The 21,402-nt window shown below is 44.5% G+C and overlaps 1 long non-coding RNA gene across 2 annotated transcripts in view; it reads left to right on the top strand.

Moving 5' to 3' along the window:
- Window positions 1-21,402, top strand: part of LOC147371489 (uncharacterized) — a 110,502-nt gene that overhangs the window by 63,062 nt on the left and 26,038 nt on the right. The window lies entirely within an intron of this gene.

Raw genomic sequence — 21,402 nt, 5'->3', positions numbered from 1 at the left:
CAGAGAGATTTATAGTCTTGGCTACTTCTTATGGTATTTAGGGGCTTTGACAGTTTGGAGGAAGCTGGGGCTCAGTGGTAAAAGAATTTGCCTGCCAATGCAGGAGAAGCGGGTTCAATTTCTGGGTCGGGAAGATCCCCTAGAGGAGGAAATGACAACCCATTTCAGTATTCTTGTCTGGAGAATCCCTTGGACAGAGGAGCCTGGTGGACTTCCGGTCATGGGGTCGCAAATAGTCAGACATGACTGAGCGACTGAGCAAGCGTGCATGGGGTAGAAGACGTTTCCATTCACACCGTTTGGGAACACACTGCAGGAGGGCAGACTCGCTCTCCACGATGACCCTGTAATTGTCCCTGCAGAAGGGATGTCCTGGCTTGTCTCCTAGGGCCCTTTTAGACCAGACTGTTAGGAAGTTTCCATCCCGTTGCGGGTAGCGCTAGTGAGTCTAAAGCAGAAGGCTGGCGTTTGGCCTCTCTGCTTGGGCACGAATAGCAGGAGAGGGCTGTCCTGCAGTGTTTGGAGGCGAGCCCTCCAAGGTTATTGAGTAATGGGTGCGGGTTTTGAAGGAGAGAAATAAATAAACCCGGGCAGGTTGCTTGTCTTCGGGTTCCTCACTTGGTGCAGCCTGGGATTTTGGGAAGAGACCAGCAAATGAAACCCAGGACTGCTGAGTTTACAGGGGGCTCAGGGGTTTGATACCCTGGCTTGGGGCTTGTAGAACCAGTTTCTGGGGTAGCGAAATGAAGAAGGGTAATTACTATTCTCCTTTTCTGAATGAGAAGAGATCTTTCAAAGGTGGAGGTGCTGAAGTTAGCCTGAGCCCAGGACTTCCTGAGAGTGAGGAAGCTGACAGAGTCCCTTCTGTCCTCCGCCCAGGCCTTGTTTTCTGCCGCCCTGTGTGGGGTGCGAAGGCTGAGTGTGGTTCTGACGGCTCTCACCTCGTCAATCTCCACTGCTGACTGGATGGGAGGCCCTGTTTCCCTCTCCTTTTCATGTACGTCCCTCTTGACCTGAACATTAAAAAAAAAATAAAGTCAGGAAGTGCTTTTTTTTAGTTAGAAGTGCTGTCTTTGGTTAGACAAGAGAAGTCTTCCCTTCTAAAGCTCCTAACAAGCTCCCTTGTACTAGTGAAGTCTGCACAGAGAATGAGGCCAGACCAAGAAGATGGGATATGGAACAGAGATTCCAGGGGATGCTGAGCACTCAAATGACTTTCCTAGGGAAAGCCATCATGGGCAAGACTTAAACAGCTTTCACCCATCTCTGAGATGGTTAGACTTCTCCCAGCAAAGGGATACATGACCAGATGTCTTGAAGAGCCCTTCAGTGCCAGGTGCTAGCCTTTTCTTTTGTTGCCTGCTTTTTACTGGGGATGGACCAGTTATCATGCAGCAATAGCATCTCAACAGAGGGTATTATCAGTGACCAAGCCGCCCCTCTTTGCCTCTGGTGAAACTCAATCTTTTGGTACCTCTGGCGGTTCATTCTTGCCACAACTTGAGTTCTGGCATCAGTGCTCCCCCACGCAACAGCTGATGACATCTCTTGGCCTCCCCCATCCATTCAGCAATGCCTCCCCCTCCAGCCCGCCTCCTCTGCCTGCTGTCCCAGCCTGTAACCCTGATCTCATTTCCTCCTACCTCTCACACCATTCTAAGACCTCTTGCCTCAACCTGCGCCTGGGTTCCTTTCTCTGGAGCCCCTCTCATTCCATGGACAGCCCTCTCCTCTCTGAACCAGGGTCTGCCCTGAACATCTGTACCTTCCCCAAGACTTTCAGGAGGCAGAAGACTCTCCAAAGAAGAGGGTGGCTCTGATCCCTGAGGTTGCCCCTAGTTCCTTAGCGGGGCGGATTTCATGCCCGGGTTGTGTGTTGTTTGTCTGTCTCAGACTTTGCAGCCCCCGAGGCAATGGCTCTGTCTTTGCAGGCTCAGGGAAGCCTTGGCAGCCAACAAATAATAAATAATACCCTAGTAACAGCACCTGCAACTTACTAATGAGTGTCTTTCCCCTGCCTCCCTCACCTCTTCGAGGTTGGGAGTGGGAACCCCTGATTTCTGGGCAAATGGATGCTTTCTCCTTTTTTTGGCTTGGGAGAATTGAGGTTGGAGGGTAGGGGCAGGTCCTTTTTAGGGGCAAAGGTATATAAAAATGACCTTGAGGAGTATAGTAAATAAAAATGGAGGATGCATGTGTACATGCTAAGTTACTTCAGTTGTGTTGGGCTCTGTGCGACCCTATGGACTGTAGCCTGCCAGGCTTTTCTGTCCATAGGATTCTCCAGGCAAGAATACTGGAGGGGGTTCCCGTGCCCTCCTCCAGGAGATCTTCCCAACCTAGGGATCGAACCCCTGTTGCTTAGTCTCCTGAATTGGCAGACGGTTTTACCACTAGCACCACCTGGGAAGCCCCCAAACAGAGGATACTTCTGATATTTCTCCTGACTGTAGAGTTGTGCAGAGATGGAAACCTTGAGGAACAGGTCTGGGGCTGTTAAACAACAGGTCTGGGGCTCTTTGGACTTCTTGGAGTCTCCTGGGCTTTGGTTTCCAGAGGCAAGCTGGAACTATTGACTCTTTCTCCTCCCTCATGTTTTCCTAAGTCATTGGTTCTCCAAGTTTAACACTCAGGAAATGATCTTCCTCCCATTTCACAGGTTAGGCCACTAAGTGTGTCTACTCTCATCTTCTAGTTTTGGAGTATGAAAGTTAGTGCAATAAAGGGAGTTTTCTTTTCTTATTGGAGTGTAATTGCTTTACAATGTAGTGTTAGTTTTTGCTGTACAATAAAGGCCGTTTTCTTGAAGGCACCTATACCTGAAATTCCAACAATTGCTACTAGATGAATCAGTAGTGATTTAGCTTTGGGTCATCTAAAGAGAGCAAGACAGGCTTGCAGTCTTGCCCATTTGTACATTTTCAAATTGTTACCAAAGATACCATTAATTTGTAGCTTATTTTTAGATTAGATATGACTCTATTCAAAACCACATATGCCATCAGATAAAAGGCCTTTCAACTTTTGTTGTGGTAGTTGTAATAGAAAAAGGGAGTGAGTGAAGGATGTGATTTTCTGAGATTGTCTGTCTAATGATCCATCCAAATGGTCCATGGAATTGGTTTGTGGGCCATTTTTCTAAAGGCAGGCTTTGTGGTCTGTGTCAGAAAGAGCCATTCAAAATGATTTTGGATTCACTTCAGTATAGTGATCTCTGTGGACTAGGGAGGCAGGTGGGGATGTTTTCATTTACCTGATCCGTGTAACTCCTGACGTGGTCTGATGGAGGCTCTCAAGTGAGACAGGATAGCAGAATAGGTGGTAAACAGAACTCACATTCTGACCTACACATAATAAGTGTAGAGTTCAGTGGATGACAACTCCCCCTTCTCACTCTGAATTCAGGCTTTGTACAGAGGCCATTTCTGTAGAAAAATAGATTTTTTCCTCTTTTGATATCAGGGCAATGAAGACTAGCCTTTCCCTGCTTTGCTACCCAGGGTCATGCCCAGAACCAGCCTCTTGATTCAGGGGCTGTTTCCAGGAAGAGAAAAGTTGTCTCTCATTTCTGCTTTTCTCTTTCAAAACTCCCCGTGCCCATTCCCACTTCCCTGTGACTCCCACCAGTTCTTGGGGTGTAAACAGTCCTGTCTGGTATTTGGGGTAGTTGAGCTCTGTGTTGGATTCATTCTACATGACCTGGCTTGTAGAGGGCTGGGGGAGGAGCTAGTCTCCTTTTTATTCCTCTGGAGTCAAGACTCAGACCTGGGCCAAGGAGAATCATTTTCCCACGTGTAGGAAGGTGGTGGGCCCCCTCCTCTGCATCATTTGGCACCCCAGGTTCTCTGAGTCACCCCCTGACCTTGACCGTCTGTAGCAAGGCTCAGACCCGTCAGGCCAACCTCATCCAAGAGGGCTTAATGAGCACCTGGCGGCTAGGAGCTTTGAGATCTTTCAGATGAAAAGGGCTGCCTGTGGTTCGGGGGTTATTATTGTCAGGGTGGCGGCGGCAGCAATTACTCTGGATGATCAGGGTACCCAGCTCCCTTTGTCCCTCCAGGGAGTGTCAGGCCCTCTGAGGAATAGCAAACTGCCTTGCTTTATCTGCCTTGGATTCTGATGGGTATCAGCGAGGTTCCTTTTTACTATCTGCCGTCTTACTACCTGCCTCTGGAGCTGGGCAGGTAGCCCTGCACAAGCTCGGTAAACTAGGAAATGCCCCATCTCTAGTGGGTGCAGCCGCTCTGAGGTGCATGGAGTGACAGAAACCAGACTCATTTCTAGCTCCTGTGTCTCAAGAGGATCTGGATGTGGAGGAGCACTCAGACTTTAGGCATGGAGGCTAACCACCTGGTCTGACCTTCATCTCTAAGACTGAAATGGGAGGCGAGTGGTTGGTCCAAGAGAGCTTGGACGACCAACTCTGTGGGTAGGCAGGAGAAGAAAAGGAAATGGGTTCTGACTACGGCTGCCCAGGAGTGATGTTAGGTTTATAGGAGAGAGAGAGGAAAGATGTCACACCAGGGAAGTGGCAGAGGCACCTTCTGTGATGCATTTTAAATGAAGAGAATTTTCATCTCTGACTTGAGTGATTGAGGTGGAAGAGCATTCCAGAGACGGAAGGATACTGAGGACAACCTTAAGGAATATGTGCCCTTAGTCAATAAATACACAGGTCATAACCAGGCTCTACTTTTCTGCCTGGGAGGGGTAGGGTTGATGTTCCGGGCATTGGTCAGTAGTAATGTTGGATGATGGCAGAGTGTTTTTTGGGGTAACTCAAATGGAGTTTCACTGGAAAAGATCTTGATGCTGGGAAAGACTGAAGGCAGGAGGAGAAGGGAAAGACAGAGGATGAGATGGTTGGATGGCATCATCGACTCAATGGACATGAGTTTGAGCAAGCTCTGGGAGTTGGTGAACAGGGAAACCTGGCGTGCTGCAGTCAATGGAGTCTCAAAGAGTCGGACACGGCTGAGCAACTGAACTGAACTGAACAAATGGAGTTGCTGCTCAGTTGCATCCAGCTGGAAGGGGTGGGTGGGTGGGTGGGAGGGGGAGCACCACTGGCAGAGGGAACCAGTCCTTATTTCCCATCTTGCCCTTGGCTTCTGCACCTTTACTCCTAGGACAAACAGTATTCCTTTACCATTTTCACAAACCAAATCATCTTCCTTAGGAAGAAAGAAGAGTCACAGGTTTTGCTTGAAAAGTCATTCTGTCCTATCTACCTAGAAAGTTATCTTTACCATTTGAAATATTTTCAGATTTAGGCAGGAGGATGGTTTTTTTGTGTTTAAAAGCCTGAAATGAAGATTTCACACCCTCTACCATCTTAAAAGTCTTACTTTTACCACAGATTGACCTCTTTCCCTTGCTTTTAAAGCCACAAATTGTGAACAGTGCTGTCTTCTTCATTCACTTCTACACTGGATCAGTTATTACCTCCTAGTGATAGACCCCTGGAGTTTGGCCTATATTTCCATATTGTTTGCTGCTAAAAGGCACTGTTGTTTGAATAATATATTTTACCCACTCTGAACCAAGTGATAGTCATTACGGATTCTAGAAGAGTGTTCTTTAAAAGTCACAAGATTTTGAAAAATGTTTATCACTAAGAAAGTTGTGATTAATATGTGGAAGAGCAAGATCAAGACTGAGGAGTGATGACAGAGGAAGCAGGCGGGTAGAGAAGATGCTGACCAGTGATTTAAAGTATTGAAAGCAGGACTTCCTGGTGGTCCAGTGGCTAGGACTCTGTGCTGCCAATGCAGGGGCCGGGGTCAGGGAACTAGATCCCATGTGCCCCAACGAAGAGTTCACATGTCACAACTAAAGATTCCGTGTGCCACAGCTAAGACCCAGCACAGCCAAATAAATAAATAAACACTTTATTTTTAAAAAATAAAGTATTGAAAGCACGTACACACACACACAAAGAGGAAAATACTGGCCTTCATGAGGCCAGAGCAGAGACAACCAGGACTTTCAAGAGATCGAGATTAGACTTAAAGGAAGCCCTACGGTACTGGGAAGTTGAATGAAGGTACTTCTGAGAAAGACTGCGGAATCTACTGTTCTTAGAAATCCCAAGCAAAGAGATATCAGAAATGGGTGGGGGCAGGGGGCAGCTAGCGCAGATAAAATGGTGAAAAGAACCCCTTGCCACCACCCGCCTGAGCTGTTTTCAGCCCTCCCTTATCAGATGAGACTGTCCAGTCCCGCTTCTGAAACAGATTTGATGACTCAACAGTGACCAATTAGGCGTTACCACATCCATCTCTACAGCTATCTAGCCATCTTTATGGAGAACAGGATCTTAAATCTCTGCTCATTGGGACAGCCAGAGGCTTTGCCTAAACGGTGGAAGGAGCTGTAGACATTTTTCATAATTATAATGACTTTTTACAGGGAGAGCTATAACTCCTGCTCCATAACTCCAGTGTGAGAGAAGAGCCCGTCACAGAGTCTGTGATGCAGGGAATGGAGCCATCTGATGGCTGTCTTCCTTGGGTGGTCTGTGCTTTCCTGCCTTGAACAATTTTGGGAAGCAAAATGAACAAAGGAGGATAAGATGCTTTCTCTTCTGAGTACCCTTCTAAAAAAGATGAGACAGACTGCAGTCTCCAGAGGTAGACAGTGAATGACAAAAGGTCAGGAATGAATGAGTAGTACATAGAGCAGCCAAGATCCAAATTGCTGTGGATGGAGAAGGGCATTTCCATTCCATTAGCTATGGAAGGCTTCTTGGAGGAGACAAACATGATGTTGAAAAGGAGGAGATTATTCTTAGAGGAAATGGCCACTTGGGCAGAGGTGGGTAAGTGGGAGATGTCACACAACTTGGGAGTATAGATTCCATTATGGATCATCTAGAGTCTGGTCATCCAGTTTTCCAGTTGATTAATTAGTTCACATTCTCATCAATCTCTCCTAGTGTTCACCTACAGCACACCTATAACTTTCAGAAGAAGTCATGAGACCCTTTCATTGGCTTTCCTGGTGGCTCAGATGGTAAAGAATCTGCCTACAATGCAAGAGACCTGGGTTTGATCCCTGGGTTGGGAATATTCCCTAGAGAAGGGAATGGCTACCCACTCCAGTATTCCTGCCTGGAGAATCCCATGGACAGAGGAGCCTCATGGGCTACAGTCCATGGGATCTCAAAAAGTCTGACACAACTGAGCAACTAACACTTTTGAATCAGGCCTATTTTATTCTTTTCTTTTTTACAAAAAGCTTTTTATTTTGTATTGGAGTATAGCCAAGTAACAAGCAATGTGATAACTTCAGGTGAACAGCAAAAGGACTCAGCCATACATATTAGGCCTATTTTTCCTATTTCACCACCACTTACCTTGGCCTTCCTCGTTCATAATTTTGGGGCAGTTTTTTCACATTTTGGGTCTGGCCTTGATTTCCCTCAAACTATTAGATGGTCTTTTCCTCATTCTTCCAGCAGTCTGTGCTTTCTTCCCTATACCTAAGAAGCTCTCCTGGGCCAATAAGAGGAGAGTTTCTCAAAACATGAATGATTAGCCACCTCTTCCCATTTCTCAAGCCAAGCACGCCCAGAGCCTTCCCTTGCCTGATGCCCTTCTTTGGATGACTGTATGGCACTGATGGTCTTCATCTTTCTTATGTTCACCCTCATTGATGTGTTTTAGTCTGTGCATCCTTGACAACAGAGCCGTGTCTGCATTTTTTAAATCCATTCCCCACTCCTCATAGTGCAACTGAGAGACTGAATTAATACTACTCCAAAGTACTAGAGGTGAACAGTTACCTATTTGAACTGTATAGACAACTTTTGCTTTTATGAAGCATGTTTAGATCATTAAAATAGCCATACAATTGCCCCCAGAAGCCTCTCCTTTGGTCTAAGCACAACATCATAGAGATTGATCTTTAATAAACTCCTAAAGGATTCTTTCTTTGGTTATAACATGGAAAATATAAACCTCTGTGTTTCTTTGATTAATTCAACAAATTGCCTTACTTATAATAGCTATTACTCTGAACAAGGGGTACAAAATGAATAAGGCAAGGTGTCCACATTTTTAGTGCTGTCAGGTGGGTGAGAAGCTAGATAAGTAGAGCGTTTACAATAGAGTTGATCAGAGCTGTGATGAAGATGCTTAGCAGGTACCAGGATGAGGGTTTAGACATTTAACTCAGGAGCAAGGAGGTGTCATTAACTGGCCCTGTAGACAGAAAGAGGTAAGTGTTTGTGATAGCAGAAGACTAAGGCTAGATATTAGACAGTCTTTTTAAATCAGATAATGATTTCTTCATTTATGTACTCAGGCTTGAACAAGGAAGGATCAACTATGTGGTAGTCACTATGCTAGGTCTTATTTAAAGATGTGCTGTGTACTTAGTCACTCACTCGTGTCCAACTCTTTGCAACCCCAAGGACTGTAGCCTGCCAGGCTCCTCTGTCCATGGGGATTCTCCAGGAAAGAATACTGGAGTGGGTTGCCATGCCCTCATCCAGAGAATCTTCCCAACCCAGGGACTGAACCCAGGTCTCCCTCATTGCAGGTGGATTACTTACCATCTAAGCCACCAGGAACTAAAAAGCCTCTTGATGAAAGTGAAAGAGGAGAGTGAAAAAGTTGGCTTAAAGCTCAACATTCAGAAAACTAAGATCATGGCATCTGGTCCCATCACTTCATGGCAAATAGATGGGGGAACAGTGGAAACAGTGTCAGACTTTATTTTTGGGGGGCTCCAAAATCACTGCAGATGGTGACTGCAGCCATGAAATTAAAAGACGCTTACTCCTTGGAAGAAAAGTTATGACCAACCTAGAGAGCATATTGAAAAGCAGAGACATTACTTTGCCAACAAAGGTCCATCTAGTCAGGGCTATGGTTTTTCCAGTGGTCATGTATGGATGTGAGAATGGGACTGTGAAGAAAGCTGAGCGCCGAAGAATTGATGCTTTTGAACTGTGGTGTTGGATAAGACTCTTGAGAGTCCCTTGGACTGCAAGGAGATCCAACCAGTCCATTCTGAAGGAGATGAGTCCTGGGTGTTCTTTGGAAGGACTGATGCTAAAGCTGAAACTCCGGTACTTTGGCCACCTCATGCGAAGAGTTAACTCATTGGAAAAGACTCTGATGCTGGGAGGGATTGGGGGCAGGAGGAGAAGGGGATGACAGAGGATGAGATGGCTGGATGGCATCACTGACTCAATGGACGTGAGTTTGAGTGAACTCCCGGGGTTGGTGATAGACAGGGAGGCCTGGCGTGCTGCAATTCATGGGGTCGCAAAGAGTCAGACACGAGCGAGCAACTGAACTGAACTGAACTGAAGCCACCAGGGAAGGTCTATTTATTTATTTATTTTTAATTTTATTATTATTATTTTTTAAATTTATTTATTTTAATTGGAGGCTAATTACTTTACAATATTGTATTGGTTTTGCCATACATCAACATGACTCTGCCACGGGGGTACATGTGTTCCCAATCCTGAACCCCACTCCCACCTCCCTCCCCGTATCATCCCTCTGGGTCATCCCAGTGCACCAGCCCCAAGCATCCTGTATCCTGCATCGAACCTGGACTGGTGATTCGTTTCTTATATGATATTATACATGTTTCAATGCCATTCTCTCACCCTCTCCCTCTCCCTCTCCCTCTCCCTCTCCCTCTCCCTCTCCCTCTCCCTCTCCCTCTCCCATAGAGTCCAAAAGACTGTTCTATACATCTATGTCTTTTTTGCTGTCTCGCATACAGGGTTATCGTTACCATCTTTCTAAATTCCATATATATGCGTTAGTATACTGTATTGGTGTTTTTCTTTCTGGCTTACTTACCGATTATACTCTGTATAATCGCCTCCAGTTTCATCCACCTCATTAGAACTGATTCAAATGTATTCTTTTTAATGGCTGAGTAATACTCCATTGTGTATATGTACCACAGCTTTCTTATCCATTCATCTGCTAATGGACATCTAGGTTGCTTCCATGTCCTGGCTATTATAAACAGTGCTGTGATGAACATTGGGGTACACATGTCTCTTTCAATTCTGGTTTCCTCAGTGTGTATGCCCAGCAGTGGGATTGCTGGGTCCTGTGGCAGCAAGGGAAAAACAACAAAAACACACAAGGGGATTCCCATAAGGATAACCGCTGATCTTTCAATGGAAACTCTTCAGGCCAGGAGGGAATAGCAAGCTCTATTTAAAGATAAATAAAATTAAATCCCTGCCATCAAGGAGCTTGCAGTCTAGAGTGGTGGACAGAAAAAGAAACATCTAAATACAATGTAACGGGACTTCCCTGGTAATAAAGTGGTTAAGAATTCAGCTTTCAATGCAGGGGACTTGGGTTTGATCCTTGGTGGGGAAACTAAGATTCCATATGCCTCGGGGCAGCTAAGCCCATGATCCATGACTACTGAGCCCGAGCACCCTACAGCCTGTGATCCATCCACAAGAGAAGCCCGCATGCTGCAAATACAGAAGCCTGTGCACAGCAACAAGGAGCCTGCATGCCTTGACAAAGACCAAGCACAGCCAAAAAACAAACAAACAAAAAAACCACGTGATAAGGCCTGAGGTAGGAGCAAGGGAAAGCTGACACTTCCTCGTGGAATCCAGTGGAAATATTCTGCTGCTTGGAATGCTTAGAAGAGAAAAAAGGAGGGCAATTTCAATGGCTTACCCTTCTACTCCTTTCAAGTCTGTGAGTAGGTTGTTTCAAATTCCACTGAGCAGTTTATTTATCTTCCGGAATCTCAGTCATTGAAGGATCCAGAATATATCAAACTTCCCAGGTCTCCATCTGGGCACCCTTCTTAGTTCAGGAAGCAATTAGTCTGAGAAAGACAGAAGAGAGAGTGTAGGAGCAGAATATATATCCTTTTAAAATAATTTAGTAACAACCCTAGGTAAGTGACCAATAATTTATAGAGTCTATTCTCTTTATAGAGATATTTCCTTGCTGCTCAACCATTGAGCTTGCCGGGTTTAGAGGATTAATCTTTGATGTAGTAAATATGCTCAAGCTGTAATTCAGTAGCAGGGATAAAGGGAACTTAGACTTGTCTTGTAAGGAAAAAATATTAAATGGATTTGTCCAGGAACCACCATTGTAGTCCTCATTGTCTCTTGTACCTTCAGTTCAGTTCAGTTCAGTCGCTCAGTCATGTCCGACTGTTTTCGACCCCATGAATCGCAGCACGCCAGGCCTCCCTGTACATCACCAGCTCCCGGAGTTCACTCAGACTCACGTCCATCGAGTCAGTGATGCCATCCAGCCATCTCATCCTCTGTTGTCCTCTTCTCCTTCTGCCCCCAAGCCCTCCCAGCATCAGAGTCTTTTCCAATGAGTCAATTCTTCGCATGAGGTGGCCAAAGTACTGGAGTTTCAGCTTTAGCATCATTCCTTCCAAAGAAATCCCAGGGCTGATCTTCAGAATGGACTGGTTGGATCTCCTTGCAGTCCAAGGGACTCTCAAGAGTCTTCTCCAACACCACAGTTCAAAAGTATCAATTCTTCAGCACTCAGCCTTCTTCACAGTCCAACTCTCACATCCATACATGACCACAGGAAAAAATGCTTGTACCTTAGCATCCTACAGTTTCAGAACTGCAAGGGGCCCTCTGATCCAATGTCCTTATTTTACAGACGAGAAGACTAAGAGTTATGGCACTACAGATGGTCACAGATTTAGGACTGGAACCATGTCTCTTGCCTCCTACTTCAAGACATTTAATACTACACTTCGCCATGCCTGTCACACTCACACTCTACATTTACTTGCAAGGATCCCATATCAACTTCCTTCCACTCAGTTCTTTTCTGTCCCTCCCTATTGTCTATTAGCCAAACCAAGCTGCTTCCTGGACTCCTGTCCATACCACACATTTTCTGGCTTCTCAAATGTCCCTTAAACCACTTCCATCCCCAGGCTCAGTCGTGTCCGACTTTTCTCTTCCCTCTGTTCCCTTCTTCCTCTCTAACCTAGCTTCATAGCTCCTCTTCCAGGAAGGCTCCCTGAAGTAACCTCTTTTGTCTTCTAATACTTCTTGGGTCTCTATCTTTTCAGCCAGTTGTTGGTTTGAACTTGTGGGCTTTCTTGCTTAATAAGCATTCTCAAGTCAGCTTCTACAAATTTAAGTTTTATCAGTTTACTTAGATTGGGCTTCCCCGATGACTCAGACCATAAAGAATCTACCCTCAATGCAGCAGACCCAGGTTCAATCCTTGGGTTGATCCCCTGGAGAAGGGAATGGCTACCCACTCCAGTATTCTTGGAGAATGCCATGGACAGAGGAGTCTGGAGGGCTACAGTCCATGGGGTCACAAAGAGTCAGACACGAGCAGCTAACACTTCACTTTCAATTTACCTAGATTAGGAACTTCCCAATAAAAAAGTTTGGAACACATAGTGGGAATTTTATATTGTTGCCTGACTAGCAGGGATTGGATAGCCTGAGAAAGTTAAAATTCTTACTGTGATCAGGAAAAGGAAAGAAGAAAAGAAGACTGACTTAGAGATAGGTGGGTATGGTGATCCTGCTTTGAGGGCAGGATGTATTTGAAATGGTTTCTTAAGGCTGTTCCAGTCCTGGGATTCTGGAAGCATGTGAACATACTTGGATGTGCTATAGCCTTAAGCTGACACTGTCACCAATTTTGTGGCCTGTGTTACATGAGATACCCTGCAGATAGTAGGTGGAAGGCTGGCATATCCACTGCATGTTGTGAAGAAAAAAAAAATAGCTGGTGAAAGGACTTTCTTCTGTGGAATGCATTGTTAGGCGGAGCACCTGGCTGCCCAGCAGATGACCTCAGTTGTCTCCTGGAGGTCTCTACCCCCGGGAAGGGAGGCCCTGAGAGCCATTTTGACCCAAGTTCAAATTCCCTAGAACAAACAAGCTGATCTCTTGCTCCAAGGCCCAGTCAAAGAGGCTCCAGTGTGTTTACTGACTCTTGCATGTCCCTGCCCTGGAAGACAAACAAACAGCTCAACCTGACTCATTCCCTCCACCAGCCATACTCAGTTCATTGCTGGGGTTTGCCAGGAAAAACCCCTCAGACCCTATGGAAATAAGGGAGCCAATGGTTATGGGTATCTGGATATAGATTCCTACTCTTCTTTCCCATAGAACATTAATCTTCCCTGGAGGTGCAGAAGATGAGCAGTACCTTTGAATTCACTTGGCATGAGCTCTCTCCAAGACTTGAAGTAAATCAGCTTGCTTCACTGGTTTATCCACTCAACAGATTTACTGAATGCCTACTGTGTGTGAACTCGGCCTTTCATGATGGGGGTGTGCGGACTTCTGCTCTGGAGAATGCTGTTACTTTCACCTTCTAACTGAATGATTTGAAACCCCCCTTTTATAACATCTTGTAGTAGTAATAATAACACCTTTCCCCTCCTTTTCTACCATTGGGAGAACTTGGTTTCTGAGCCCTATCCCTCTCCCTTCATTAAGTCTTTGATCGATCATTTCCACCTCTTGTAATATTCTTCTGCTGACGCAGAAAGCTTGGCCTCTGTGCACTGGTGCTAAACTGAATCTCGGAGACAGAGTTTCAGATGAAGTATAAAAGTAGAGCATTATTACTTTGCCAGGCAAAGGGGGACACATCAGACTCCCTGTCCTCAAAAAACTGTGTCCCACCAGGAGGATTTGGTGAGGAGTTTTATAGCAATGGTTCAAGGGTGGGGTTGCTGATAAGATTAGGGTGTGTGCAGAGCCTGCACTCCTTTATTCTGGTCTCAGGTAATCTCTTGATGAATTTCTCTGGCTCCTTTAATCTGGCCTCAGATGGTCTTCTCTGAAAAGAAGAAAGCTGTCATCTTCTATTTGTTGGGGGCTTTAGTTCTATAACAAATTTAAAGATATTGTTATGTGTATCCCTTGGGGCAGAACCAGGACCCTGCTGCAGGTCTGGATATTGTTTCTTGGCTCCTCCTCCCTTGTCTCTGCATCTCCTTCCTTCTTGGATGAGAGACTCTTTGGATATGCCCTTTGGGACTCAGGTAAAGTCATGAATATTGATGTCTATTCCCTACAAACAAGGTATGGGGGACACAGAAAGGCTTCCATGCCCAGGAGCCAAACAAAGTCCTGCTTGGTTTCACCACCTTGCTTTTCACTGAACCCTGCTTCACATTGTCCTCCATAGAGAAGAAGGCAGTCTTACATTCATATTTGTGATCAGTTCTATCTTTTCTAGAAGGAATTCAATTCAGGTCCTCTTCATTGTTGCATTCAGACAAGTGCTGTGTTGCCTAAATTGTGTAATTGTCAGAACAGTCCCATGTGATGTGAATAGAAATTTCTTTAAAAAGTATTACATGAACAGGTCAGTTTAGGAAACACTGGGCAAAATTCTTAAACTGCAGGACTTCTCAGAACCTTGAACATATTGATATGCATTTTGAATCTCTAACAGGGGACACCATATACAATATTATTTAGACCATAGTACCCTTTTTAGTGGACCCCTTTTAGAGAAAAACGTGGTGTCAGTTTTGGGGACATCAGTGTTTCCTCAACTTAAGTTTTGGGAATGCTGATGTAGCGGAAGGAATACTGAACCAAGAGATAGGAACCTGCACTTTTCCTTCTAGGTGACTCTGGGCAAGTCACTTCCCCTCTCTGGACCTTCATTCCTTCACTAGAAAAATGAGGGATCTGAATTAAATGATCCTTCAATTCTGTCCTGGCTCTGACATTATAGAATTTTCCCCTTGTTATTCTGTTTCTTTCTTCATATTTGTTTTTACCATTACTCTGAGAATCCCTAAGATGGGCACTACAATGGCACCCCACTCCAGTACTCTTGCCTGGAAAATCCTATGGATGGAGGGGCCTGGTGGGCTGCAGTCCATGGGGTCGCTAGGAGTTGGACACGACTGAGCAACTTCACTTTCATGCATTGGAGAAGGAAATGGCAATCCACTCCAGTGTTCTTGCCTGGAGAATCCCAGGGATGGGGGGAACCTGGTGGGCTGCCATCTCTGGGGCTGCACAGAGTCAGACACGACTGAAGCGACTTAGCAGCAACAGCAGCACACTTCTTTAGAACTCTATGTATCTTCCTAAAACATCTAAGACAGAGTCTATCTGAAAATAGAGGGGGATAGAAGGAAAATACCTAACAAGAGTTGGCCACTGTACAAAGGCATCCACAGGGAGGCCCAATCTCCTAAGAATCAGAAACTTTGAATCTAAGATATATATCCTGACATAAAGGACATGTGGATAATGGAGTAAGACATTAAACCAATATGTGATTTAAGAGAGCTGAAATAAATGCATTTTAGACATTATGGAAAGGAAAGCTGTTTATGGAAAGAAAACATGAGTGTTCCATAAGCAGCTGAATGTCTTAAGGGAAAGCTCTGAGAAGGCTCCTTGGAAGAGAGGAGCACTGACATCAAACGAGGAAAGAGAATATTCTCTGCTGATGGGGTGGGTGTGGAGAGCGGGTAGCCATGGTTTATGGGGCAACCTACTTGACTGAAAATTCAAGGCGAATAGGAAAACGCTCACCTGGGAAGTGTGATGGGATGGATTTGGTGCTGAGAGTCAGTGAGGGTGAAGAAGGGCTTATCTGAAGCACCTGGAAAAGGAGGCCAGTACACATTTCTCCAGGGGAGGTTGAAATGCCGGGGTGCTTGAACATACACATATGTGGATGGCTTTGGAGACACATTCCCTGGTGGGTGGCCCAAATGTTTGGCCTTTTCTTGCATTGGGTGTGATGAGCTTGAGCCCTAAATTAAGTGTGTGCCTCTGGGCACCATCACTTAGAGAAGATAAGAATGATGAGGAAAGACGTGCGTCTTCATAGCTGTTTCTGTTTGACTTCTGTTTGTGTGTGAGTACTCTGTATGCACCTGTCTATGTGTATGAATGTGTGTTTATATGAGTAAGTGTGCACTTGCACATATTTGTGGAAATGTGGCCATGTTTTATGTGTATATATGAGTTTGAAAAGTGTTCACATGTCTAACTATGGCTGTGTCTATTGTAAAAGGAAGAGGTTCAATTTTTTATGTGTATGTGTGTGTAAAATGGTGTATTCACGACATGTGTATTTAGAGAGTGGTCTGTTTTATATATACAAGGCATGGGGTCACATATATATATTTTATATATGAACATTTATTTGTATTTCTCTCTGTATCTTAGGCTATATCTATTCAAGTCACTTATTTTTACATTTCTTTGTCTTTGGGGTGAGTTTGTTTCAGTAATTCACCAAGTATTTATTGAGAGCCTACTATGTACAAGGTACATGTCTATGTATGTATATTTGTAGGTATGTATGGAAACTGTACATGTACTTAGGTATATGTCATTTTTAAAATATTTTTTTATTTTTATTTATTCACTTGACTGTGCCAGGTCTTAGCTGTAGTACTTGGGTTCTTTAGTCACAGCATGTGGGAGCATCTAGCTCCCTGACCAGGGATCAGACCCAGGCCCCCTGTATCAGAAGCTTGAAGTCTTAGCCACTGGACCATCAGGGAAGTACCTATATGTCACGTTTTTGAAATGTTTATGTGGATCCTAATTTTATCATCTATCTAGTTTTTACATTTTGCATTACAGATTAGTGTAAGCTCCCCCAAATCTTTCGGAAAAAAGCAGGAGATAACAAACGTGATGTCGTTAAGCATCTCACACGGGCCTGTGCACGGAGTGGCATTATGCCTGGTTACCCACCTTCAGGCTCCTCTTGGGGCCCTGTGCTCTCGGCACTTCTTGCTCCTATGGAGCTTGGAAAACTACCTAAAGCACGTATTCACTTCTATCCATAAATGATACCACTATTTACCTCTATAAATAAATAGACTGTCTTCCCTTCCAGGTCCATCCAACCAGGAAGAAAACAAGGGAGATTGTCAACAACGGGTATTAAACTCTAGTTGTTTGAGAAGGGTTTTTTCCTTTCCTTTCTTTCTTTCTCCCCGGCCTCATCTTTTCTATCCTTCAACCAGTTCTCCTAATCCCTAGAAAGAGAGGCACAAGATTTTCCTTTCCCCCAAGAAACCAGAGAGAGCAAAGGAGGTTTTGCTCCAAGGGAATCTGCTCCCATTTTATGGGCTTTGTCAATAATGTTCCTTAATTAAGATAGCATCTCACTAGAATGAAAGAGGCCTTTGCTCTTCCCGAAAAGAGTTGTTTTCTTCTTGGGGGTGTGTGAGGGGGGGGGTATTAAATAAACCTGTTTTTTAAAAAAGTACCTCTGCAGCAAGGAAATATGTTATTATTGTAATTGTCTGATGCTAATTATACTTATTACTATAATAACCATTTTGTTGTAACAAATGATGTAATCCTCTTTATTTCTGTCACTGCCAGAGGCGAGTGGTGTGTCTACAGCAAGAGGGGATCGGGGAGTGTTCTTGATGGGGAGTTCCAATCCATCCGGTGACATGTGAGGCAGCTTGGGCTGGGGAATGGCTTTGCTGCTCAGAGGCTAGGGGATACAGGCAGAAGCTATCTAGATTGTTTTACTCCCCAACTCCTTTCTTGGACTTCCCACGCGAGGTCCTTTCTTATAAGTATTTAGTTATTCAGTCAGACTTTCATTTATTCATTGAACTAACATTCATGTAGTACCTGCTATGTTTCTTATGTTAGAGTCGGCCCTAGTGACATAAAGTAAATATTACAGGATATTTACTGCTGAGAAGCTCACAGTCTAGTGGTAGAGAAAAGCAGGCAAAGACTATTTTCAATGTACTAGGATAAGTGAACTATAGGGGGGTATATTTAAAGTACTATGTGTATAGGAACTCAAAAAGCTGAGGTTTCTGGAGGAATGCTAAGAGTTTTCAGCACAGAATAGGGAGTTGGTCATTCCAGGGACAGGGAATATGAAAGCACAATGAAGCTTTTTTGCTTTGTAATATTAATATCAATAATAATAGCAGTTAATATTACTTCATGTGTATTACATGGTACATACACACTTAATCTTTACAACAATGCTATGAGGTAGGACTGTTGTGAAGATGAAGTGACTCAGTAGATGGAAAGTGCTTAGAAGAGTACTTAACACAGAATAATATTAGCTCTTTTGAAAATTACTGTTTCATTATTGCTATTCCTATTTAACAGATGCAAAATCCAAGGCTTGGGTAGAGTATCTCGCCCAATTTCACACAATAGTGGGCAATAAAGCCTGGATTTGAAACCTAGTTCTGAAAAGAGCCCCAGTCTTTAACCACTCTTGTAATTAAGGTGTAGAGTGCACACTGCACTAGGTAGAGGTGTAAGGAAACTCCCAAACAGTTTGGGGCTAAAGTGTGAATGGCCTTGTGTACCATTCGGGGTTTCCAAACAGAGGAGTAACAAGATCAGATCTATGTTTTAGAAAGACAATTCCAGAACCAGTTTCGAGAGCAATCCTAGCTTCCGGTCCCTACAAAGAGGCCAGGCTTTGCCATACAAAACCAAGAAATACAGCCAAGGCTTTCAGGACTTTCTTAGGAACATCCTGACTCCTGCTACCAAACTATGAAGTTCGCCCCTGCTCCTGCCTGACAAACATCCACTTTGGGGGTGCTTACTCTAGGAGGAAGTCCTTAAAAGTGGTGATCAAAATAGCAGTGGTAACAATCATTTAAATGGGAAAAGAACTTGAAAAAAAAAATAGATACATGTATAACTGAATCACTTTGCTGCACACCTGAAACCGAAACAACATTGTTAATGGACTCTGCTACCATATAAAATAAAAATAAGAAAAACAATGATTGAAAGAAAAATGAAAGAAAGACAGTTCCAGAAAACTGGGACAACGTGAACAACTGGCTTCTGGGCAGGCTAGTCCTTACTCTCAGCGTGTTCCACTCAGCCGTCGACACAGCCAACGAGAGCGGCATGACTGCTTCCGGTGACAGTGGGTGTGGGATACGGAAGAGAGAAGAGTAACAGAGACTCTAGGCTGATAAGATCTGGGCAGAGAGTCAAACCAAATTTCCAAGGCCTCATAATTGGGCTGTCTAAATGGGCTGCAGTATATAGCATCCACAGGCCTTCACTTCTTGTTAGTGTTTAATAGAAATTCTGAATTTCCCTAATTTAGGGGCTGGAGCCTTGTCTGTCTTGTTTACCACTCTGTAGGCCTGGCGTTGTATCTACTGATAAATCCATCATATGAATGAATGAATATGAATGAATCCATCATTCACTCTTCTGGGGCTCTGGGTAGCCCCAGCTAGGCCATATGCTGTCTCCCTCAAATTTTTTGTTGTTATTAATCAAAAAAGTTATTCCTCCTGTAATCAGTGCCCTTCTCTTCACCCCACCACACACACATAGAATGTATTCCCCTACTTTCTCTTATCCTGTCCTGTTAAGTTCAGCCAGTTCCCCTTAATGAAGTTTGAGGAGTGCATCAGAGAGAAGAGTAATACTGGCTGACATTAACTGCATGCTTACCAAGTGTCAGGTGCAATTCTAAGCACTTTTCATGTGTTAACTAAGGTCTCACAACACCTTTGAGGAGATACTATTATTATCCCAACTTTACAGACGAGGAAACTGAGCTGTAAAGAAGTTAAATAAGTTGTCCATGGTCACACAGCTGTTAAGTAGCAGAACCTCATCCAACACACCAGTGCCTCTCAAACTTTAATAAACATACACACCACCTGGGACCTTGTTAAAATGCTCATTCTGATTCGGTGAATCTGTGATGGGGCCCAAAGTTCTGCACTTTAATAGGCTAGCCATGAAATTAAAAGACGCTTACTCCTTGGAAGAAAAGTTATGACCAACCTAGAGAGCATATTGAAAAGCAGAGACATTACTTGGCCAACAAAGGTCCTTCTAGTCAAGGCTATGGTTTTTCCAGTGGTCATGTATGGATGTGAGAGTTGGACTGTGAAGAAGGCTGAGTGCCGAAGAATTGACGCTTTTGAACTGTGGTGTTGGAGAAGACTCTTGAGAGTCCCTTGGACTGCAAGGAGATCCAACCAGTCCATTCTGAAGGAGATCAGCCCTGGGTGTTCTTTGGAAGGAATGATGCTGAAGCTGAAACTCCAGTACTTTGGCCACCTCATGCGAAGAGTTGACTCATTGGAAAAGACTCTGATGCTGGGAGGGATTGGGGGCAGGAGGAGAAGGAGACGACAGAGGATGAGATGGCTGGATGGCATCACTGACTTGATGGACTTGAGTCTGGGTGAACTCCGGGAGCTGGTGATGGACAGGGAGGCCTGGCGTGCTGCGATTCATGGTGTTGCAAAGAGTCGGACATGACTGAGCGACTGATCTGAACGGAAGTGCTGATGCTCTTGGTCCCTGGATCACAGGGTGAGGAGTAAGGCCCTACACATTGTTTACTGTGTTTCTATATCAACCATTTTCTGACTCATGTTGTCCCCAGCTGTCAGAGTTATTTCCTGAATAGTGCTCAGTCACCTCAGTCATGTCTGACTCTGCGCAACCCTATGGACTGTAGCCTGCCAGGCTTCTTTATGGAATTTCCCAGGCAAGAATACAGGAATGGGTTCCATGCCCTCCTCCAGGAGATCTTCCCGACCCAGGGAACGAACCCGTGGCATCTCCTGCATCTTTGGCATTGTGGGTGGATTCTTTACCACCGAGTCACCCAACAAGCCCCTGAATAGATAAGACATTTGTTTAAAACAGTTCTGTGAGTCATACAAGTCAGCTTCTTCCTGGAAGAAAAAAGGGAGTTGACACTTGGCCAATTGTATTGACACATCTTGGTGATGCTTGTGCAAAGAAATGAGCCTCAGTGATGAGAGGGAGCTTTAGCCTTCCTGGGTGCAAGCCATGTTTACTGTAGGCTCTGGGTATGTCTACTGATTGATGATGCACTGGTGGAGGCATCTGCAACCCATTCCATTGCAGCTGCAAGTTGAGTTAGACTGAGATATTTAGTATGAAAGTGACCCAGCCTCAGGGCTCTTGCTGTAGTCTTTCAATTAGCTGTGCCTCCTGAAATGCCCAGGCTCAGATGTCTGGAATTTTTCCTTGTTAGCCACTTTCAAATGCATGATTTAATAAGAGAAGACAGGAAGATATGGGAGAAGAATAGATTGATAAGTTTATTAACATTTATTGAGGCCCTGATATTAAAATGCAATGACTTTTGCCCTAACCCCCCCAGGCCTCAGATTAGCTACAGGAATAGGGTTGTCAACTCTCTCATTCAATCTTTTCCTAATCAGGGCTACTTTCTCCTTTATTTCCCAGCAAGGTGTACTTATGAGACATACTTCCTAAGAAATTCTGAAAGCAAAGACACATTTTTGGAAGGTAAAGAAAAATGCTGCATTAAGAAGTCCAGAAGAAATTATTTAATTTTTCTGCTGACTTGGTGAGCGCCACGTTACAGCTCTCCTGCCTGAGCCCAGATAACTGGGAGTTGACTG

Source organism: Bos grunniens, chromosome 5, assembly GCF_055505025.1.
Source record: "Bos grunniens cultivar Pamir isolate PY7600 chromosome 5, Bosgru_T2T1.0, whole genome shotgun sequence".
NCBI lineage: Eukaryota > Metazoa > Chordata > Mammalia > Artiodactyla > Bovidae > Bos > Bos grunniens.
Note: the sequence above shows the minus strand (reverse complement) of the source record. Positions and strands in the feature narration are given on the sequence as shown.